This window comes from Myxine glutinosa, chromosome 2 (assembly GCF_964187855.1).
Source record: "Myxine glutinosa chromosome 2, kmMyxGlut1.1, whole genome shotgun sequence".
Classification (NCBI taxonomy): domain Eukaryota; kingdom Metazoa; phylum Chordata; class Myxini; order Myxiniformes; family Myxinidae; genus Myxine; species Myxine glutinosa.
The window spans coordinates 237,869,232-237,891,319 of record NC_136262.1 but is presented as its reverse complement, the minus strand read 5'-3'; the positions used below and the strand labels follow the sequence as shown (position 1 = coordinate 237,891,319).

The 22,088-nt window shown below is 48.9% G+C and overlaps 1 protein-coding gene across 1 annotated transcript in view; it reads left to right on the top strand.

The window, feature by feature from the left end:
- The window catches only part of LOC137420734 (serine incorporator 5), a 69,851-nt gene that overhangs the window by 24,344 nt on the left and 23,419 nt on the right, over positions 1-22,088 (top strand). The window lies entirely within an intron of this gene.

Below are 22,088 nucleotides of genomic sequence, written 5' to 3'. Positions count from 1 at the left end.
CCTATACCGAGGCCAGGACGTCCCCGCAGAACCACAAGGAGGGATGATCGCCAGCTGCACCGGTTAGTCCGCAATGGCCGTACCAAGTCAGCTAATCGGCTTAGGGCTGAGTGGCAGCAACTGACAAATGTGCCTGTATCCAGAAGACTAGTCAACCAACGACTGGTTCAAGCAGGCTATCGTGCCAGGCGTCCCCTGAGAAAGCCACGCCTGACCAGACAACACCGCCAGCGCCGATTGCAGTGGGCCAGAGAGCACCGTCAATGGCAGCCAGGACACTGGAATCACGTGACCTTCAGTGACGAGTCTAGATTTCTGGTCTATCGTCAAGATGGCCGCGTCCGAGTGCGCAGACAAGTGCATGAAGCCTACAACAAAGATTGTATAGTGCCAAGAGTCCAAGCTGGAGTTGGTGGGGTGACCATTTGGGCTGCTTTTCATGCAGGGGGCAAAACTGACCTGGTTGTTCTGAATGGAAACCTGAACCAGTTCAAGTACAGGGCCGTTCTGGAAGAAACAAGGAGGGATGATCGTCTCTTCAAAGCTGTCCATGCACGCTCGCTTTCGAAGTTAAGTAACTTTTCTCAATTGTGTTTTTGTCGAAACTGGTCTTGTATGTACCTATTGGGGTGTCTTGAATAGTATTCTTGGCGTTGGTTTTTCATACCTGTGTACAGAATCGTCGGTCTCTCATCGCGTATTCTGAGGCCGAAGTGTAGTACTAGGCTACTGTGTCCAACCTTGGCTTGAGGCTTCGTTTTTGTCTCAGCGGTTCTCTGATCGCGCTGCAATTATTTTCCGGTCGCTGTTTTTCACGGTCTTTTCATCCCATACTTCCTTGTTTTAAAATCTCAAAAAAAAAAAAAAAACCCAAAAACATTTCCTTCTGTTCTTATTCGTTTATTCGTTCTTATTTGTTCGTTCGTTCGTTTTTCGACCACGTTGTTTCGTTTGTGATCACGTTGTTAAAAAATGTCTCATCTGACCCCTGAAGACCTGTATTCTGTCATATTCTATAACACCTTTTTCTTCTTCTTCTATAAAAGGATGCTTTCGACTTGCTCACCAAATCCATTCATTCCAAAAAAAAATTCCATCTCTTATAGTGCATCTTTCATTCATTCCCTAAACTCTCCAGCACTCCATCCTCCCTCCAGCGTCCTCAAACGTATTTTTGACTCGAATGTCTCAAGAAACTCATTTTGCAATAAATGTTCGTTTCCCATTAATCGTACATTTTTCAAAATCCCATCACCCCAAAATCCCATTTCCCATCACCCCTCCCCTCTAAATCTACCCCCTTGCCCATCCCCTCCAAATCATCCCCATCACCCATCTCTTTCAAATCTTCCCCCTTGCCCCTCCCCTCCAAATCTTCCCAATCACCCATTCCTTTCAAATCTCCCGCCACACCCCTCCGCTCCGAGACTCTCCCTCACTCCTCCCCTCCTAGACTCCCCTCTCACCCCTCCCCCTCAAAGCGTCCTCCCTGCTTCTTCCCCCTTCCAACTTTCACCTTCATCTCCCTCAACCTTCTGCCTCGCTCTTCCCCCTCGTCAAATAACACCTCACTGCGCCTCTCCCAATCACCATCAAACCTTTTGTCTGCCCCATTCTTCCCTTTCTCCAAGTTATTCTGTAATCTCCGACACACCTTCAACAGCTCTCCCTACCTCTTCCTCCTCTTCCACATCTTACCCTACCGCTCCCCCCCCCCCCCCTGTTCTGTATCCGATGCTCCCCCTTCCTCTTCCTTAACAGTATGGACCTCAAACATCCGGGGCCTTCGCTCAAACTTGTCTGATCTCTCCATACAGGTTGCTTCTGACAAACCAGACGTGATCTGCTTAACAGAAACTTTCCTCCTTCATGATGTCTCTGATTCCTTGGTATCTCTCCCAGGTTACTCCTTCCTCCGGTATGATAGACCTGAGCCTCGTTCTGGAGGTGGGGTTGCTATCTTTATAAAAAAACTCTCTTCCTCACTTGCCCTGCACTGCCCTCTCTCCACCTCACCCCCAGGAATACCTTTGGCTATGGCTTCCCCTTCGCTCCCACCTTTTGTTCATATGTGTGTTGTACCGTCCACCAAATAGTGATGACTCCATCTACATCTCGCTGTCTGAGAATATGGACCAACTTCTATCTACCCATCCCAACTCTCTCTTCCCCATATGTGGTGATTTCAACTGTCACCATGCCAGTTGCCTGGGTGTGGGTACCGCTCTCACCAGCCATGGCTCTTCAGCAAAGGACTTCTGTGACTCACTGGGACTGACCCAATCTGTCAATTTCCCGACCCGGATTTCAGTCAACGGAGCATCTTCTCTTCTGGACTTGGTTATGACTAACTTCCCTGAAAATGTCTGCTGCTCTTCTTCTGCTCCAATCGGCTCTTCTGATCATGTGCTTGTTAAAGTGGACATCTCTCTGACCATTCTCAGAGAGCCTCCTCAGCGTCGACGAGTCTGGCATTTCACTCAGGCCAACTGGCACGGTCTTCAAGCAGCCATCAATCATCTGGACTGGTCTCCCATCTCTACTGCCTCTGACATAAATTCTTCCTGGGAATTCTTCCAAAGCAAACTGCTCTCTCTCATGCACAGATTTATCCCATCTCGTCTTCTGTTTGTCTTACCCTTCCTCCCGTCCATGGTACACGGAATCTTGTGGGGAGGCTATTGCCCAGAAGCAACTTGCTTTCGTCTCCTGGAAAGCAAATTCAACGGAAGGAAATCTCATTTCCTTTCACAAAGCCCGAAACAAGTGTGTGTCCACCCTCAGGAGAGCCAGGAAACAATATCTCTCCGTTCTCAGGACCGAACTCTCTTATCTGTCTCCCTCTTCCAAATCCTGGTGGCGTCTGGTCAAATCTGTTTCTGGTGTTTGTTCCCTCTCCATCCCCTCCCTCACCTCAAATGGCCACACGGCTGACTCCGCGCGTGAAAAAGCTGAATGCCTCAACTCTGTGTTTGCCTCTAAATCTTCTGTCCCAAACCCATCCCTCTCTGTACCCACCGTACCCAGTCGTACCCAGCTGCTCCTGGACTCTGTGTCCTTTCCTCCTGACAAGGTGGAAAAGTTTCTGTCAACCCTCGACTCGGATTCTGCAACTGGACCTGACGGCACCAGCCCACGGGTCCTAAAATCCTGTTCTTCCGCTCTTTCACTCCCTCTCTCTGTTCTCTTCACCCTCTCTTTTGCTCAAGGTCATCTTCCATCTGCTTGGAAATCTGCCAACATCACCGCTTTGCACAAAAACGGTGCAAAAACAGATCCCAGCAACTACAGACCAATCAGCCTTCTCCTAATTATCAGCAAAGTCATGGAATCCATCATTGCTTCAGATATGAAATCTTTCCTCTTCTCCAATGGCTTGATCTCTGATCATCAATTTGGTTTCAGACCTGGACACTCTACTCTGGACATGCTGCTTCTGCTTTCTCAACAATGGATGGAGGTCCTCAATGCCAAACAGGAAATTAGAGCAGTCTCCCTTGACATATCACGTGCCTTCGATACGGTCTGGCACCCCGCTCTGCTCACCAAACTCTCCTCTTTTGGTATCAATGGAAATCTCCACGCATGGCTGGCGGACTTCCTCTCTAGTCGTAGTCAACGTGTGGCCCTGAATGGGTTTCTCTCATCTCCTCTTCCTGTTCAGGCTGGAGTTCCACAAGGCAATGTTCTGGGCCCTGTGCTTTTTCTGGTCTTCATCAATGATCTCTCTGACTCTCTTGAAAATCCTCTGTATCTCTTTGCTGATGACTCTACTCTCTGTCGCTCCATTCTTCATCCCTCAGATCGGCAGTCTGCTGCCTCCTCACTCTCTGCAGACCTGGACAAAATCACAGACTGGGCAAACAAGTGGAACATGTCTTTCAATCCTGACAAATCTCACACTCTTACGATGTCTCTCCGAAAAGACCGACTGGACAACCCTCCCATCCACTTTCTGAATAATCCTCTCCAAGAAGTTCTGTCACTCAAGCTTTTGGGTCTCACTATCTGCCATGATCTTTCCTGGGAAAACCACATTTCAAATCTGGCCTCCAAAGCCAGTCGCCGACTGGGCATCCTCCGTCGTGCAAAGTCCTTCCTTGGCACACCTGAGCTCCTCACCACATACAAGGCTTTCATCTGCAGCTCAATGGAATACTGCTCTCCCCTCTGGGCTGGTGCTCCTGCCTCACACCTAGCTCATCTTCACGCTGTTGAAACCAAAGCATTCAGAATCATTGGAATCTCCCGCGATGAAGCTAACTCCAAGGGCCTCTCACTCACTCACCGCAGGCAGGTTGGTGGTCTTTCCATCTTCTACCGACTCCTCTCTGGCCTTGCCCCCCCAGCTCTCTCTGGGCTCTGTCCCGCAAATATTCCTACAGGTCGCACAAGATCTGCCTGCAACCCTCTTATGGTCAAACTGCCAAAATCAAGACTCTCTGCTCACCTTCACTCCTTCATTCCTCGCTTCTCCCGCCTCTGGAACAAACTCCCTCACTCTTTTCAATCCCACTCCACCCTCCAGGTCTTTAAAACTGCTGTTCACCACCATCTCTTATCTTCCCCCATCCAAAACCTTGATCTTTTCTACCCCTGCTAATTTCACCCCAATTCCACTTTTTTGAAATACCAACTTCTGTCCTGGAAGTCCTTGGTGTCCTTGTGTTTTATACTTCTCCCTCCACCCCCCCCCCCCCTTCCCACGCCTCCTCCCCCCAAGCCCTCTCCCTTCCACACAGCTCCCTGCTCTCAAATGTTGTGTTTGTGTGCTTCCCCTTCTCTCCCCATCTTGTTTTCTGCTCCCTCTTTTTGTGTGTTTTGTTTGTCTGGTTGATTTGTTTGTGAAGTAAATGTTAGCTCTTTCACGAGCCTCGATTCAGTATACAAAAAAAAAACAAACAAAAAAAACATTGCTCCCATTTGCTCGTGCAGCCTTTCGAGGAAACTTTGTCTTCCAAGACGACAATGCATGGCCTCATCGTGCTCGCATGATCCAACACTTTCTTGCTGACCGTGGTGTAGAGCATATGGAGTGGCCTGCCATGTCCCCGGATATGAATCAGATAGAGAACTTGTGGGCAGAATTAACGCGTCGAATCGACAACTTGGACCAGCAACCCACCTCTGTGCGTGAATTGCAGCAGACTATTGTCACTGCATGGCAAGCGATTCCTGTCCAAACCTTGGCAAATCTCGTGAACAGCATGCCTCAACATGTACGTGCTCTCCTGAATGCTCATGGGGGCTACACGAAGTACTGAGCTGTAGTTTTACTGTCCGTAATCCCAGTCGTAATTTAACTTTTGTTTTTGTTAAAAAAATTTTGGCTAATGTGAAAAATAAAGAGATACTTCTGGAAAACGTACACAAGTTTAACACAGTACTGTCCATGAATTGAGTTCGATATCAGTTTACATCACTTTCAAGGATCAATTTATTTGTTTCGAAATGTCAAATGTGGTTTTTGTTTCTTTTAAAGGTCACATTAACAAAATCTAGAATAATTTCAACATAATTCCAATGAACTTTTGGTGCTAAGTCATCTTGAAAAGTAAGTTCACCCCCACAAAAAAAATATTCCATATTAAATGCCAAGTCTGTACTTCACCTAAAGTACCCAGGGGACCCAAAAGACCCCTCCCCCATCCTCCCGAGGACCCAAAATATTGAAAGGACCCCGAAGACCCAAAATATCCTGAAGACCCTAAAAAAACCCAAAGAACCCCCAAAAAACCCGAACACCATGAAGACCTCTCCCCCAACCGTCTCCCTCGCTCTGCCCCCTCCTCAAGCAACACCTCACTGTGCCTCACTCTGTGTCTCTCCATACAGGTTGCTTCTGACAAACCAGACTTAATCTGCTTAACAGAAACTTTCCTCCTTCATGATGTCTCTGATTCCTTGGTATCTCTCCCAGGTTACTCCCTCCTCCGGTATGATAGACATGAGCCTCGTCCTGGAGTTGGGGTTGCTATCTTTATCAAAAACTCTCTTCCTCACTCTCCCCACACTGCCCTCCATAAACCTCACACCAAGGAGTACCTCTGGCTACGGCTTCCCCTTCGCTCCCACCTTTTGTTCATATGTGTGTTGTACCGTCCACCAAACAGTGATGACTCCATCCACATCTCGCTGTCTGATAATATGGACCAACTTCTATCGACTCATCCCAAGTCTCTCTTCCTCATGTGTGGTGATTTCAATTGTCACCATGCCAGCTGGCTGGGTGTGGGTACCTTTCTCACCAGCCATGGCTCCTCAGCAAAGGACTTCTGCGACTCATTGGGACTGACACAATCTGTCAATTTCCCGACCTGGATCTCAGTCAATGGAGTATCTTCTCTTCTAGAATTGGTTTTGACTAACTTCCCTGCAAATGTCTGCTGCTCTTCTTCTGCTCCAACGGCTCATCTGATCATGTGCTTGTTAAAGTGGAGATCTCTCTGGCCATTATCGGAGAGCCTCCTCAGCGTCGCGAGTCTGGCATTTTACTCGGGCCAACTGGCACGGTCTTCAAGCAGCCAACAATTATCTGGACTGGTCTTCCATCTCTACTGCCTCTGACATCAACTCATCCTGGGAATTCTTCCAAAGTAAATTGCTCTCTCTCATGCACAGATTTATCCCATCTCATCTTCAGTTGTCATAACATTCCTCCCGTCCATGGTACATGGAATCTTGTGGTGAGGCAGTTGCCCTGAAACAACTTGCCTTTGCCTCCTGGAAGGCAAATCCAATGGAAGGAAATCTCATTTCCTTTCACAAAGCCCGAAACAAGTGTGTGTCGACCCTCAGGAGAGCCAGGAAACAATATCTCTCCACTCTCAAGACTGAACTCTCAAACCTGTCTCCCTCTTCCAAATCCTGGTGGCATCTGGTCAAATCTGTTTCTGGTGCTTGTTCCCCTTCCATCCCCTCCATTACCTCAAACGGCTACACAGTTGACTCTGCACTTGAAAAAGCTGAATGCCTCAAGTCTGTGTTTGCCTCAAAATATTGTGTCTCAAACCCATCTCTATCTGTACCCACCTTACCCAGTCGAACCCAGCTGCCTCTGGACTCTGTGTCCTCTCCTGACAAGGTGGAGAAGTTTCTGTCAATCCTTGACTCTGATTCTGCAACTGGTCCAGACGGCATCAGCCCATGGGTCCTAAAATCCTGCTCCGCGGCTCTTTCACGCCCTCTCTCTGTTCTCTTCACCCTCTCTTTTGCTCAAGGTCATCTGCCATCAGCTTGGAAATCAGCCAACATCACCGCTTTACACAAAAAGGTGCAAAAACAGATCCTTGCAACTACAGACCAATCAGCCTTCTCCAATTTATCAGCAAAGTCATGGAATCCATCATTGCTTCAGATATGAAATCTTTCCTCTTCTTCAATGGCTTGATCTCTGATCATCAATTTGGTTTCAGACCAGGTCACTCTACTCTGGAAATGCTGCTTCTGCTGTCTCAACAATCGATGGAGGTCCTCAATGCCAAACAGGAAATTAGAGTCGTCTCCCTTGACGTATCATGTACCTTCGATACGGTCTGGCACCCCGCTCTGCTCACCAAACTCTCCTCCTATGGTATCCATGGAAATCTCCACGCATGGCTTGCGAACTTCCTCTCTAGTCATAGTCAACGTGTGGCCCTGAATGGGTTTCTCTCATCTCCCCTTCCTGTTCTGGCTGGAGCTCCCCAAGGCAGTGTTCTGGGCCCTGTGCTTTTTCTGGTTTTCATCAATGATCTCTGACTCTCTTGAAAATGCTCTCTATCTCTTTGCTGACGACTCCACTCTCTGCCGCTCCATTCCTCATCCCTCAGATCGGCAGTCTGCAGCCTCCTCACTCTCTGCAGACCTGGACAAAATCAGACTGGTCAAACAAGTGGAACATGTCTTTCAATCCTGACAAATCTTACACTCTTGCTAGGTGTCTCCGAAAAGGCCGCCTGGACAACCCTGCCATCTACTTTCTGAACAATCCTCTGCAAGAAGTTCTGTCACTCAAGCTTTTGGGTCTCACTATCTGCCATTGTCTTTCCTGGGAAAACCACATTTCCAATCTGGCCTCCAAATCCAGTTGCCGACTGGGCATCGTCCGTCGTGCGAAGTCCTTCCTTGGCACGCCTGAGCTCCTCACCACATACAAGGCTTTCATCTGCAGCTCAATGGAATACTGTTCTCCCCTCTAGGCTGGTGCTCCTGTCTCACAGTAGCTCGTCTTCACGCTGTTGAAACCAAAGCTTTCAGAATCATTGGAATCTCCCGCGATGAAGCTAACTCCGAGGGCCTTTCACTGACTCACCACAGACAGGTAGGTGGTCTTTCTGTCTTCAACTGACTCTTATCTGGCCTAGCTCCCCTAGCTCTGTCTGTGCTCTGTACCCCAAATATTCCTGCAGGTCGCTCAAGATCTGCCAGTAAACCGCTTCTGGTGAAATTGCCAAAATCAAGACTCTCTGCTCACCTTCACTCTTTCATTCCTTTTTACTCTCACCGATGGAACGATCTTCTACATTTTCTTCAATCCCACTCCTCCCTCCAGGTCTTTAAAACAGCTGTTCACCACATCTCTTGTCTTCCACCCCCCCCCCCCCCCCCCATCCAAAACCTTGATCTCGTCTACCCCCGTTAATTCACCCCAGATCCACCTTTTTTTGAAATCCCGACTTCTTTCTTTCATGGAAGTTCTAGCAGTGTCCATGTTATGTGTTTTATACCTTTCCCACCCCAACCCCCCTTCCCCCTTTCCATGCCTCCTCCCCCCAAGCCCTCTCCCTCCCACGGATCTTCCGTTGTCCTGTTTTCTGCTGTTGTACTTGTGTGCTTCCCTCTCTCTCTCTCTTCCATCTTGGCTCCCGCTCCCTTTATTGTATGTTTTGTGTGTCCGTTTTTTTTTGTGATTGATGTTAGTTAGCTCTTACACGAGCCTCGATCTTGTATACAAAAACCAAAAAAAAACAAAAAAAAAAACCCAAATACCCATAAAAACCCTGAACACTGAAAAGACCCCAGCGACCCACTGGACTCCAAAGACCCAAAATACCCGTGTTGTGAAAATCAACCAGATCCACAACTTGTCCCAAAGGTAGGTTTAATCTCAATTAGATCTTTGACATCATCCTGTAAAATACAATCATGCAATAGATATCAGGATCTTGGTATCATACTGAGCAGACCGATAATAATAGACAAAGCAAGCTAGTCTAGCATATATTTGCGAGTCTAGCATATACGTACCTTTCAAGACTACATGTAAAGTAAATGTCACAGGTGTGGCTCCGCGTCGCGGACGTCCCAGGTTTTATAGACGCCCCTTAGTGGCGGAAGCGAGTAACTCTCCTGGGTTCAACTTTGGTATAATTTCACTACATTCTCCCCGCCGTTAGAACTATTTTGCCGCTAGGCAGATCGCAAGCGTGCGTCAGCATTAATTGATTCGGGTGCGTCATTCCATGTCAGTCGGTCCACCCGTAGCGGTCGGGGCGGCGAACTACCCTGCCAGCCCGCGTCCGGAAACTACCGGGTGCAGCGTCCCCAAGCCCGGAGTCACCGTCGGAGTAGCCGCTGGAGGCAGGTGTCAGAGGGGGGACCTCAGAGCCTTCAGGCAGGGGTGTCAGTGACGACAGAGGTGACGGCAAAGGTTCCATAGGGGAAGCTTCGGTAGAGTCCATAGACTCGTAGATCGGTTCGTCGATATCCCTATAAGGGTCGATGACCCCACAAGGGGCGAGATGGCGTACGGAGACAGTGGACTCGCGTCCATCTGCCGTCAGCACACGAGCATGCTCGGGATTAGCCTGGAGTACCTGCACCTTATCCACAAAGGGGTTGTACTTGCTCGTGTGCACCGCTCGTTTGAGATAAGCCGGCTCAGCGAGCCAGCTTTTTTTTTTTTTTGAATACTGAATCGAGGCTCGTGAAAGAGCTGACATTTACTTCACACACAAATCAACCAGACAAACAAAATATGTAAAAAGAGGGAGCGGAAGACAAGAGAATGGGAAGCACACAAACACTTGAGAGCACACAACATTTAAGAGCAGGGAGATGTGTGGGAGGGAGAGGGCTTGGGGGGAGGAGGCGTGGGAAGGGGGGGGGGGTGGGAGAAGTATAAAACACAAGGACACCAAGGACTTCCAGGACAGAAGTTGGTATTTCAAAAAGTGCAATTGGGGTGAAATTATCGGGGATAGAAAAGATCAAGGTTTTGGATGGGGGAAGATAAGAGATGGTGGTGAACAGCTGTTTTAAAGACCTGGAGGGTGGGGTGGGATTGAAGAGAGTGAGGGAGTTTGTTCCAGAGGCGAGAGAAAAGAGGAATGAAGGAGTGAAGGTGAGCAGAGAGTCTTGATTTTGGCAGTTTAACCATAAGAGGGTTGCAGGCAGATCTTGTGCGACCTGTAGGAATATTTGCGGGACAGAGCCCAGAGAGAGCTGGGGGGGGGGGGGGGCAAGGCCAGAACGGAGTCGGTAGAAGACGGAAAGACCACCAACCTGCCTGCGGTGAGTGAGTGAGAGGCCCTTGGAGTTAGCTTCATCGCGGGAGATTCCAATGATTCTGAATGCTTTGCTTTCAACAGCTTGAAGACGAGCTTGGTGTGAGGCAGGAGCACCAGCCCAGAGGGGAGAGCAGTATTCCATTGAGCTGCGGATGAAAGCCTTGTACGTGGTGAGGAGCTCAGGTGTGCCAAGGAAGGACTTCGCACGACGGCGGATGCCCAGTCGGCGACTGGCTTTGGAGGCCAGATTTGAAATGTGGTTTTCCCAGGAAAGATCATGGCAGATAGTGAGACCCAAAAGTTTGAGTGACAGAACTTCTTGGAGAGGATTATTCAGAAAGTAGATGGGAGGGTTGTCCAGTCGGTCTTTTCGGAGAGACATCGTAAGAGTGTGAGATTTGTCAGGATTGAAAGACATGTTCCACTTGTTTGCCCAGTCTGTGATTTTGTCCAGGTCTGCAGAGAGTGAGGAGGCTGCAGACTGCCGTTCTGAGGGATGAAAAATGGAGCGACAGAGAGTAGAATCATCAGCAAAGAGATAGAGAGGATTTTCAAGAGAGTCGGAGAGATCATTGATGAAGACCAGAAAAAGCACAGGGCCCAGAACACTGCCTTGGGGAACTCCAGCCTGAACAGGAAGAGGAGATGAGAGAAACCCATTCAGGGCCACACGTTGACTACGACTAGAGAGGAAGTCCGCCAGCCATGCGTGGAGATTTCCATGGATACCAACAGAGGAGAGTTTGGTGAGCAGAGCGGGGTGCCAGACCGTATCGAAGGCACGTGATATGTCAAGGGAGACGGCTCTAATTTCCTGTTTGGCATTGAGGACCTCCATCCATTGCTGAGAAAGCAGTAGCAGCATGTCCAGAGTAGAGTGACCAGGTCTGAAACCAAAGTGATGATCAGAGATCAAGCCATTGGAGAAGAGGAAAGATTTCATATCTGAAGCAATGATGGATTCCATGACTTTACTGATAATTTGAGAGAAGGCTGATTGGTCTGTAGTTGCTGGGATCTGTTTTTGCACCTTTTTTGTGCAAAGCGGTGATGTTGGCAGATTTCCAAGCAGATGGCAGATGACCTTGAGCAAAAGAGAGTGTGAAGAGAACAGAGAGAGGGAGTGAAAGAGCGGAAGAACAAGATTTTAGGACCCGTGGGCTGATGCCTTCAGGTCCAGTTGCAGAATCAGAGTCGAGGGTTGACAGAAACTTTTCCACCTTGTCAGGAGGAAAGGACACAGAGTCCAGGAGCAGCTGGGTACGGTGGGTACAGAGAGGGATGGGTTTGGGACACAAGATTTAGAGGCAAACACAGAGTTGAGGCATTCAGCTTTTTCATGCGCGGAGTCAGCCATGTGGCCGTTTGAGGTGAAGGAGGGGATGGAAGGGGAACAAACGCCAGAAACAGATTTGACCAGACGCCACCAGGATTTGGAAGAGGGAGACAGATAAGAGAGTTCTGTCCTGAGAACGGAGAGATATTGTTTCCTGGCTCTCCTGAGGGTGGATACACACTTGTTTCGGGCTTTGTGAAAGGAAATGAGATTTCCTTCCATTGGATTTGCTTTCCAGGAGACGAAAACAAGTTGTTTCTGGGCAATAGCCTCACCACAAATTCCGTGTACCATGGACGGGAGGAAGGGTATGACAACTGAAGACGAGATGGGATAAATCTGTGCATGAGAGAGAGCAGTTTACTTTGGAAGAATTCCCAGGATGAGTTGATGTCAGAGGTGGTAGAGATGGGAGACCAGTCCAGATGAATGATGGCTGCTTGAAGACCATGCCAGTTGGCCTGAGTGAAATGCCAGACTCATCGACGCTGAGGAGGCTCTCTGAGAATGGTCAGAGAGATGTCCACTTTAACAAGCACATGATCAGATGAGCCGATTGGAGCAGAAGAAGAGCAGCAGACATTTTCAGGGAAGTTAGTCATAACCAAGTCCAGAAGAGAAGATGCTCCGTTGATTGAGATCCGGGTCGGGAAATTGACAGATTGTGTCAGTCCCAGTGAGTCACAGAAGTCCTTTGCTGAAGAGCCATGGCTGGTGAGAGAGGTACCCACACCCAGCCAACTGGCATGGTGACAATTGAAATCAACACATATGAGGAAGAGAGAGTTGGGATGGGTAGATAGAAGTTGGTCCATGTTATCAGACAGCGAGATGTAGATGGAGTCATCACTGTTTGGTGGACGGTACAACACACATATGAACAAAAGGTGGGAGCGAAGGGGAAGCCGTAGCCAAAGGTATTCCTGGGCGTGAGGTGGAGGGAGGGCAGTGCAGGGCGAGTGAGGAAGAGTTTTTTATAAAGATAGCAACCCCCCCCTCCAGGACGAGGCTCAGGTCTATCATACTGGAGGAGGGAGTAACCTGGGAGAGATACCAAGGAATCAGAGACATCATGAAGGAGGAAAGTTTCTGTTAAGCAGATCACGTCTGGTTTGTCAGAAGCAACCTGTATGGAGAGATCAGTCAAGTTTGAGCGAAGGCCCCGGATGTTTGAGGTCCATACTGTTAAAGAAGAGGAAGGGGGAGCATCGGATACAGAACAGGGGGGGGGGGGGCGGTAGGGTATGATGTGGAAGAGGAGGAAAAGGTAGGGAGAGCTGTTGAAGGTGTGTCAGAGATTTCAGAACAGCTTGGAGAAAGGGAAGAATGGGGCGGACAAAAGGTTTGATGGTGATTGGGTGAGGCGCAGTGAGGTGTTGTTTGAGGAGGGGGAAGAGTGAGGCAGAAGGTTGAGGGAGATGAAGGTGAGAGTTGGAAGGGGGAAGAAGCGGGGAGGACGCTTTGAGGAGGAGGGGTGAGAGGGGAGTCTAGGAGGGGAGGAGTGAGGGAGGGTCTCAGAGGGGAGGGGTGTGGGGGGAGTTTAGGAGGGAAGGGGCAAGGGGGAAGCTTTGAAAGGGATGGGTGATGGGGAAGATTTGGAGGGGAGGGGCAAGGGGGAACATTTGAAAGGGAGGGGTGATAGGGAAGATTTGGAGGGGAGGGGTGAGATTGGATTTTGAAAAATGTACGATTAATGGGAAACGAACATTTCTTGCAAAATGAGTTTCTTGCGACCTTCGAGTCAAAAATACGTTTGAGGACGCTGAAGGATGGGTGGAGTTCTGGAGAGTTTAGGGAATGAATGAAAGAGGCACCGTATCTGTAAGAGATGGATTTTTTTTTTGGAATGAATAGATTTGGTGAGCAAGTCGAAAGCATCCTTTTATAGAACAAGAAGAAAAAGGTGTTATAGAATATGACAGAATACCATTCTTCAGGGGACAGATGAAACATTTTTAGCCGCGTCGCAGACGCTGGTCATAGAGTGCCCTCTGCTGTTGTTGTTCTTCTTCTTCTTCTTGTCCTTCTTCTTCTTCTTGCAGAGAAGACAAAACCTCAAAGCTCCACCCATTCTGGGAACCATAGCTCCGCCCATTCTGGGAGAGGCTTCATATAAACAAATATCCACCATTTTATTAACTCGCATAGCTTTGAGGCCTGTTTTGTAGGCCCATGGTGTCTTCCTCTCTCACACAGTTTTATTTCAAATCAAATTCGATATATCATTTCATTTTTCACAGTCGCTAACATAGTTTTAGACTCGGTTGAAAAAAAACGGGAAGAAAATCCGATGAAAGCTGCCCTTTATAGAACGAAATGAATTCTCAAAGGACTGTAACTTCAAGTCCATTGAGATATATTTTTTTTAAATCGCGGCATGGTCAGTCATACACCGCCCGAAATAACAGACGGGAAAATGCCGAGATATATTAAAAATTCGTCCATTTGATGACAATCATCACGATGAAATATTTAATTTATACGTCGTCACAATAATGTGGAGAGAGGAGCATAGCTTCGTTCACGTGTCGCCACATACGGGAAATTGCCGAGATATATATTTTTTAAATCGTGGCATGGTCAGTCATACACCGCCTGAAATAACAGACGGGAAAATGCCGAGATATATTAAAAATTCGTCGCCACACACGGGAAATTGCCGAGATATATTTTCACTTTGCACAAAAATAACATCAAGTAATCGAATCAATAGGAATGTCCTGTGCCTATAACATCGACGTTATAGGCACAGCTGCATCTAGGTATTGTGTAACATCGACGCGGGTTTTGTTTTAATTAAAACTTTTTGTACTTGTTTAATGACGTGAACACGTGATCACGAACAACGTGGTCAAAGAACGAACGAACAAATAAGAACGAAACGGATAAGAACAGAGAAGGGAATATATATATTTTTTTTATTTAATTTTTTTATATTTTTTTGTTAAGTTGAGATGAAAACAGAGACAGAGACCGAACGTGAAACGTGAAAAATAGAGACCGAAAGGAATTGCGAGCGCAATCGAAGAAACCGCTGAGACAGAAACAAAGCCTCAAGCCAAGGTCAGACACGGTAGCCTCCTAGTACTACACGAGGCGTCAGAATATGCGACACGAAATGTACCGACGATTCTGTACACAGGTATGAAAAACCAACACCAAGAATACTATTAGGCTGCTGGGCCATAGAAGTTCACGGTTCACGTTTCACGGTTCACGTTCACGTGAACAATCGGACCCTGGGCCATAGGATTTCACGCTTGGCTGTTCACGTGTTGCGCGCCAGTTCTGCTTTGGCCGAGTAACCGTCAACATGTACTCTTCGGATGAAGAAGATTGCCTCATTCTGCTTCTACTAAGACGGAGGAAGAGAAAAAGGCACAGAATTTGGAGCCGAGAGCACTTCCTTCTGAGAGAAACCCGTGGTGAATTCCACCGAACATTCCGTTATCTGCTTGACAATCCCGATGAAGAACTGTTTTTCAATTATACCAGGATGTCATACAGGACTTACGATGCCTTGAAGACCCTCGTCCTGGAACATCTACAGCCAGGTCAAACAAACTGGAGAAATAGATCGAAGCAGAACAAAAGCTCATCATTACTCTCAGGTTGGTACCTATTAATTTGGATAATGTGGTGTTGGTCGTGATGATCTAGGCTAGGGTAATTTGTCTAGTAGTCTAGCGTCAGTCTAATGTCAGAAATTTGCCCGGATGTCAGTCTAAAAATAATCAGGTCGACCGAGATCTCCGTTTTCACGCATAGAAAAAGTGTGCATGTTCATTCCGCCTTTCACGCGTGAAACGTGACACGTGAAACGTGAAACATGAAAGGCGTTCTATGGCCCAGAGCAAGTCATACTACGTTTGTCCACTTTTCTTTACACGCGTGAACCGTGAAACGTGAACCGTGAACTTCTATGGCCCAGCAGCCTTAGAGACACACCAATAGTTACATACACACCGAAAGAAAGATAAAGTTTCGACCTGTGGTAAAGCCGGTATTACGACAAAAACACAATTGTGAAAAGTTACTTATTAACTTCGAAAGCGTGCGCGCATGCATAGCTTTGAAGAGATGTGACGTCACGTGACTTCCCGAGACGAGAAGAGACGTGAAGAGACTTTGAAGATTTTTTAAAACGTTAGACAAGTGGTCGATGTTCGGGGAAGCTAGGGGGAGAAGAGAAAATCTAAGAAATAAGCAATACAGCGAAGGAAAGAACTTAAATTCGCAGAACACCTATGAACACCGATGGGCCGAGATAAACTAGGCCGCTCACGCGGTGGGACAGAAAAGGGTTAAATTATACAAAAGTTTGCAAGAATTGCAATTCAACAGCAACTGGAAAACACCCTGCAACACATGCACAATAAAAAACGAGTAGAAACTTTAGCTGGGTAAAGATCGGATACTACCCGAAGCTCGATCCGGGCTTCTAGGGTGGTGGAACAGTCGTTCGTGAGGAGTCTGGTTGGTGGCCGTACATAGGCGAGCCCGGATCGAGTTCAGAGCCGCAGGTAGCGACCAAGCCCATTTATCGAGACCCTGGCCGAGGGTCCGGAGGCTTAGCGTGACGGCCCTCCATATAATCCCATTGAAGCGTTCGATCTGCCCATTCGCCTGGGGTCTGTACGGTGTGGTGTAACTCGAAGCAACATTATTTTGGAGCAAATAACCTCTCACCTCCTGCGACAGGAACGCCGCACCCCGATCGGTATGCACGTAGGCCGGATACCCAAACGTAGAAAACAAATTCTGCAGGCACCGTATGACCGTGGCAGCCGTCATATCCCCGCGCACGTAGCCGGCCTCGATAAGGCGTCGGCGACCAGGTTATCCTTCCCCGGGCGGTATTTGATGGTGTAGCAGAAGTCGGCGAGTTTGATACGCCAGCGAGTGATTTTCTCATTCTTAATACGTTGAGCATGTAAGGTGTCGTACGTGAACGCAACGCTTTGTTGGTCCGTGATGATTTGGAAGCATCGCCCGAGTAAGTACAGTCGCCACCGCCGAATCGACTCGACGATCGCATACGCTTCCTTTTCGACAGACGAATGCCTCCGCTCGGCGGAGGTGAGAGTCCGCGAAAAGAAAGCCACCGGGCGCCCCCCTTGGGAGAGAGTCGCCGCTATCGCATGATCCGAGGCATCACTTTCTACGACGAAAGATTCGCTCTCGTCGATTGTCGCCACAGCGGCGCCAGCGATGTCGGCCTTAAGGCCCCCGAAGGCCGCCAAGGCCGCCGGGCTCATGGGGAACGTGTCGCAGGCCACGAGGGGGCGGAGCTTCGCGGAGAAATTTTGCACCCACTTCGAATAGTGGGCGAACAGCCCGAGAGCACGCTTCAGCGAAGCTCGATCGCCGGGCGGGGCCATATCGAGCAAAGGTCGCAGACGCTCCTTATCCGGAGAGACGGAGCCATGGGTCACTGTGTACCCCAGAAGATCTATCGTGCGTTGAGAGTAACGACACTTACCCTCATTCATGGTTATGCGATACCTATGCGCGACCTCGAGGAAGCGCCTCAGATTAGCATCGTGATGCTCCTGGTCATACCCACAAACCGTAAGATTGTCCAGATAGACAAAGACATCTGTCAAGTTCTCCTTAGTAACGAGGTCGTCCATAGCCCTCTGAAAACAGGCAACCCCGTTCGTTACCCCAAAAGGTAATCGGGTGAACTGGTATAACCTTTGACCCGATTCACAGGCGGTGTAGATGCGATCAGCCCTAGAGATGGGGATCTGATGATACGCTCTATGCAGATCGAGAGTGCTGTAGACAGAGTACTGGGCCACCAGTCGTACTAGAGCGTCCATCTCCGGTAAGGGGTAGGCGTCCAGCTGTGTAAAGCGATTAACCGTCTGTGAGTAGTCGATTACCATGCGCCGGCGATGGGCCTCATTTCGCACCACTAAGACCTGGGCCCGCCACGGCGACCGGCTAGGTTCGATAATACCGTCCTTTAAGAGTTGGGCCATTTCTTCCGCAATGAATTGCGCGTCCGCTCATGAGTAGCGCCGCAATTTTACAGCTACAGGAGCGCAGTCAGTGGTCAGGTTGGGGAACAGCGAAAGAGGCTCGATTTCCATTTTCGCGAGTGCACACACAGCAAGCGTGTCCGTCCCACCGAATTCAATTTCCAAACGTCCATGTCACTTAAGGAAATCGTGTCCTAACAGGATGTCAGCACATAAGGCAGGCAAGACCATGAGATGTACATCGGAAAACATGCGTCCCTTTATCACAAGTTTTAATCGGCATTCCCCCTTCGTGCTGAGCCGACGTCCCTGGGAGGCCATGAAGATCCGTCGTGTAGTCCCGATGACCGGCCAACCATGTTGATGCACCAGCCGCTGATCGATGAAACTATCCGTAGATCCTGTGTCGACTAGGGCCCGTGCAAAAATGCCTTCGACCAAGAGCGGGATAATGGCCTGATCAAGGCCAGAAGATCCGGCAGGTAGTGCGCCGTCCGAGCGAGAAGATCGCGCCTCACACGTGGATCCCACACCGGCTGCAGTTTTCCTGTCGTCGAAGGAGCCTCCGGAGGGCCCCCGTGCCAAACGCATAGTTGGACGTGCCGATCCAAGAGCGTGTAGTTCGTACGAGCCGCCGTCAGATGGCGCTCGTGTCACGTGCGAAAGATCGCAGTCTCCATGTGCTCGATCAAGAGCGTGTAGGTCGTACGAGCTGCCGTCAGAGGGCGCTTGTGTCACGTGCGAAAGATCACAGTCAATTGTACTTTCACTGCCGTCAGATGGCGCATGCGCATGCACAATAGGAGGAGCTTTCAAAGCCGGAACTTTTTGTTTGTTTGAGGAAGGCGTTCGAACGCCAGTCAAGGTCGATTGCTCCGCGGCCGGTCACGTTCGCGACATTTGTTGTGGCGCCCCGATGTATTTCACCAAGGACATGCGTGCAGCCAGGGGCCTGGGAGGAGGAGGACAGCTCATCAAGGCCGGGTGAGGCGCCCCGCTCTGTGCTCGGTCCGCTGGCTCGGCGATAAGCCCGTTCAAGGTCGCGCGTGCTCGTGTGCCCCGCGCGGCCTTCTTGCAGACTTTAGCAAAGTGTCCTTTTGTAGAACACAAATGGCATATGGCTTCCTGAGCCGGACACGCTGACCTGGGATGCTGTCGGTTGCCACAGAAGTAACACGTCGCGTTCCGGTCAGGCCTGGGCCTGGCTGCTGTAGCTGCTGCTAGGCCGGAATCTGAGTCCACCTCGGGAGCGGCCAGGGGCTCGGCCGTAGTCGAGTCTGCACCCGCATCCTCGGCGGTAGCCCTCTCCAGTCGCGCGAGTTGAGTAGTCCCCGCAACGACCCGTGCGTGGTCATATGCCGTGGATTGTTTCCGGGCCTCAGTGTAAACGTTGGCCACCCGTAGAGCCTCCGCGAACGTCAGGTCAGCCGTCTCCAGGAGCCTGAGTCTTAGATATGTAGAGCTGATTCCAGAGACGAAAGCGTCTCGGACAAGATCGTCTTGGACTTGCTCGTGTGTCCGTACCTCTTGAGTACTGTCCGCGAGGAGGTACCGCAGCTCCTGAGCGAAGCGGTCGATCGACTCGGTTGGCTGTTGACGTCGCGTGGTGAGCAGATGCCGGTTGTACACCACGCTCCGTTTCTTAATGTAAAGGCGCTTTAGTTCTGCCACGGCGGTATCGTACGTCGTACATCGAACGATGCTCCTGTAAACGTTGTGGTCGACTTTGGTCTGTAGCACAGACAGCTTTGTTTCAGCGGTGGGTACGGCATCCTGTGCGCCGAACTGGTTCTCCAGCGTTTTGAGCCAGTGAGCGAACACCGAGCCCGATTCCTCAGCTTGTGGGTCAGAGCCGAGTATCGGTACATTGATCATCTTGTGTCCCGTCATTTCCGAAGATCTAATTGAGATTAAGTGTTGTGAAAATCAACCAGATCCACAACTTGTCCCATCGATAGGTTTAATCTCAATTCGATCTTTGACATCATCCTGTAAAATACAATCATGCAATAGATATCAGGATCTTGGTATCATACTGAGCAGACCGATAATAATAGACAAAGCAAGCTAGTCTAGCATATATGTGCGAGTCTAGCATATACGTACCTTTCAAGACTACATGTAAAGTAAATGTCACAGGTGTGGCTCCGCGTCGCGGACGTCCCAGGTTTTATAGACGCCCCTTAGTGGCGGAAGCGAGTAACTCTCCTGGGTTCAACTTTGGTATAATTTCACTACAACCCGAATACCCCAAATACCCTTAAAGACCTTAAAGACCTTGAAGACCAAAACACCCAGAACACCAAAGAGACCCCAAAGACTGAAAAGACCAAAAAGACCAAAAACACCCTAATGACCAAAAATACAAAAAAGACCCAAAAGACCCTTAAAGAGGAACCCAAATGCAAAAATTAATTTATTCTGTAAACCATTAACTCATTAATCACTGTCTAATTTGAAGGGAAGTTCATTTTATTTTATTTGTGAATCACAAAGTGCTGAAAAAAAGCCCTCGAGTGTCGATTTTCGAGTTTGCCAGTGACATCACATTGTGAACTCTCTGTGATCCTGCCGGCGACGGTACATAGAGACAGTGCATGGGCTCAAATTCCTATAATGATTGGGGATGTTGGAGGGGGCAGGGTGTGTGGGATGGTCGTGGGTATTGTTAGCTAGGGGGATGGTGTGGGGTGGTCGTGAGTATTGTTGGCTAGGGTGATGGTTGTAGGGGGATTGTGAGGGCATGGTGGAGGGGCAGGGGTGTGGGGGGGGGGGGGAGGGAGGGGAGGTTGCAGGTTGGTCGTGGGCACTGTTAGCTCGGGTGATGGTTGATGGTTAATATTTTGTTTTTTGGAAAATTGGGATGCCTCGAAAACCAAGGCCACCTAAGTTGAACAGAGAGATGGTGTGGGGTGGTGAGGGGTAGTCGTGGGTATTGTTAGCTCGGGTGACAGTTAAAGGGGGATTTTGAGGAGATGGGGGAGGGGAGTGTGGGGGGGGCAGGTGGGGAGTTGTTCTGGGTATTGTTAGCTTGGGTGATGGTTGATGGGAGTTTGTGAAGAGATGGTGTAGGGGAGCAAAGAAGGTGGTGTGGGGTTGGCATGGGTATTGTTAGCTCGGGTGACGGTTGAGGGAGGTTTATGGGGGGATGTTGTGGGGTGGTCGTGTCTATTGTTAGCTAGGGTGACGGTTGAAGAGGGATTGTGAGGGGATAGTGGAAGGGGGGGGGGGGGGTGAGGGAGGTGTGTGGGGTTGTCATGGGTATTGTTAGCTAGGATGATGGTTGAAGAGGGATTTTGAGGTGATGGTGGAGGGGGGGGGGGGTGGGGGGGGTGGTTGGAGAGAGAGGAAAGAGGTGAGTGTGGTTGATGTTTGTTTGTTTTTCTGGAAAATTGAGATGCCTCAAAAACCAATGCCACCTAAGTTGAACAGAGAGCCAGCAATATTACCAAAGGAAATCATCAAGAAATCCAAGTCAAAGCAGTTGTATCAGCAGAAAATATCCTCAATAAGAGATGGCAGAAAATGTGTTGTACACTTGGAAAAAGATCGCCCATAGGGTCGCCCAATGGGTTGCCCGTAGTGCGGTACTCTGCTAGTGTATATAAATATAGATGGGATGGGGTCTTGGGAGGGGGCAGTGGAAAGTGTCAAATATTCTGCCACTTTTGCGTATGCAATATGTAGATGACCTCTCTGTATGATTTGATCATTGTTGTTGACTTTTTTCATCGATGAAAGAAACCCCCCTGGGCTTGGGCCTTCATGCACTATTAAGCCATCACATTTGCTATACCAACAACGTTTTTATTATGCCTCCGCCGCCAAAGGTGGCTGAAGGCATTATGTTTTTGGGTTGCCCGTCTGTCCGTCCTTACGGCTAAACCTCGTTTTTCTCAGCAACCACATGTCCAATTGAGACGAAACTTTCAGGATAGGAGTGACACCCATGCAGAATGTTTTTTTGATAATTGTAACATCATAGGTCACGTAGTATAGCAGCCATCTTGGATTAAACGCAAATAATTCGAAAAATTATTTCTCGGAAATCGCTGAATGGAAAAATTTGAAACTTGGCACTTTGTGAACTACTCTGAATGCGGGACAAAAGCACGATAATGATGACATCATAGGTGAAGTGGTATACCAGCCAAAAATGTTTTTATCGAATTCCTTATCCTAAAAATCTGAAATTGCATGCACATGATCTATGATCCATTTGTATTGAAATATTAAATTTATGACATCATAGGTCACATGGTTTGGTAGCCATCC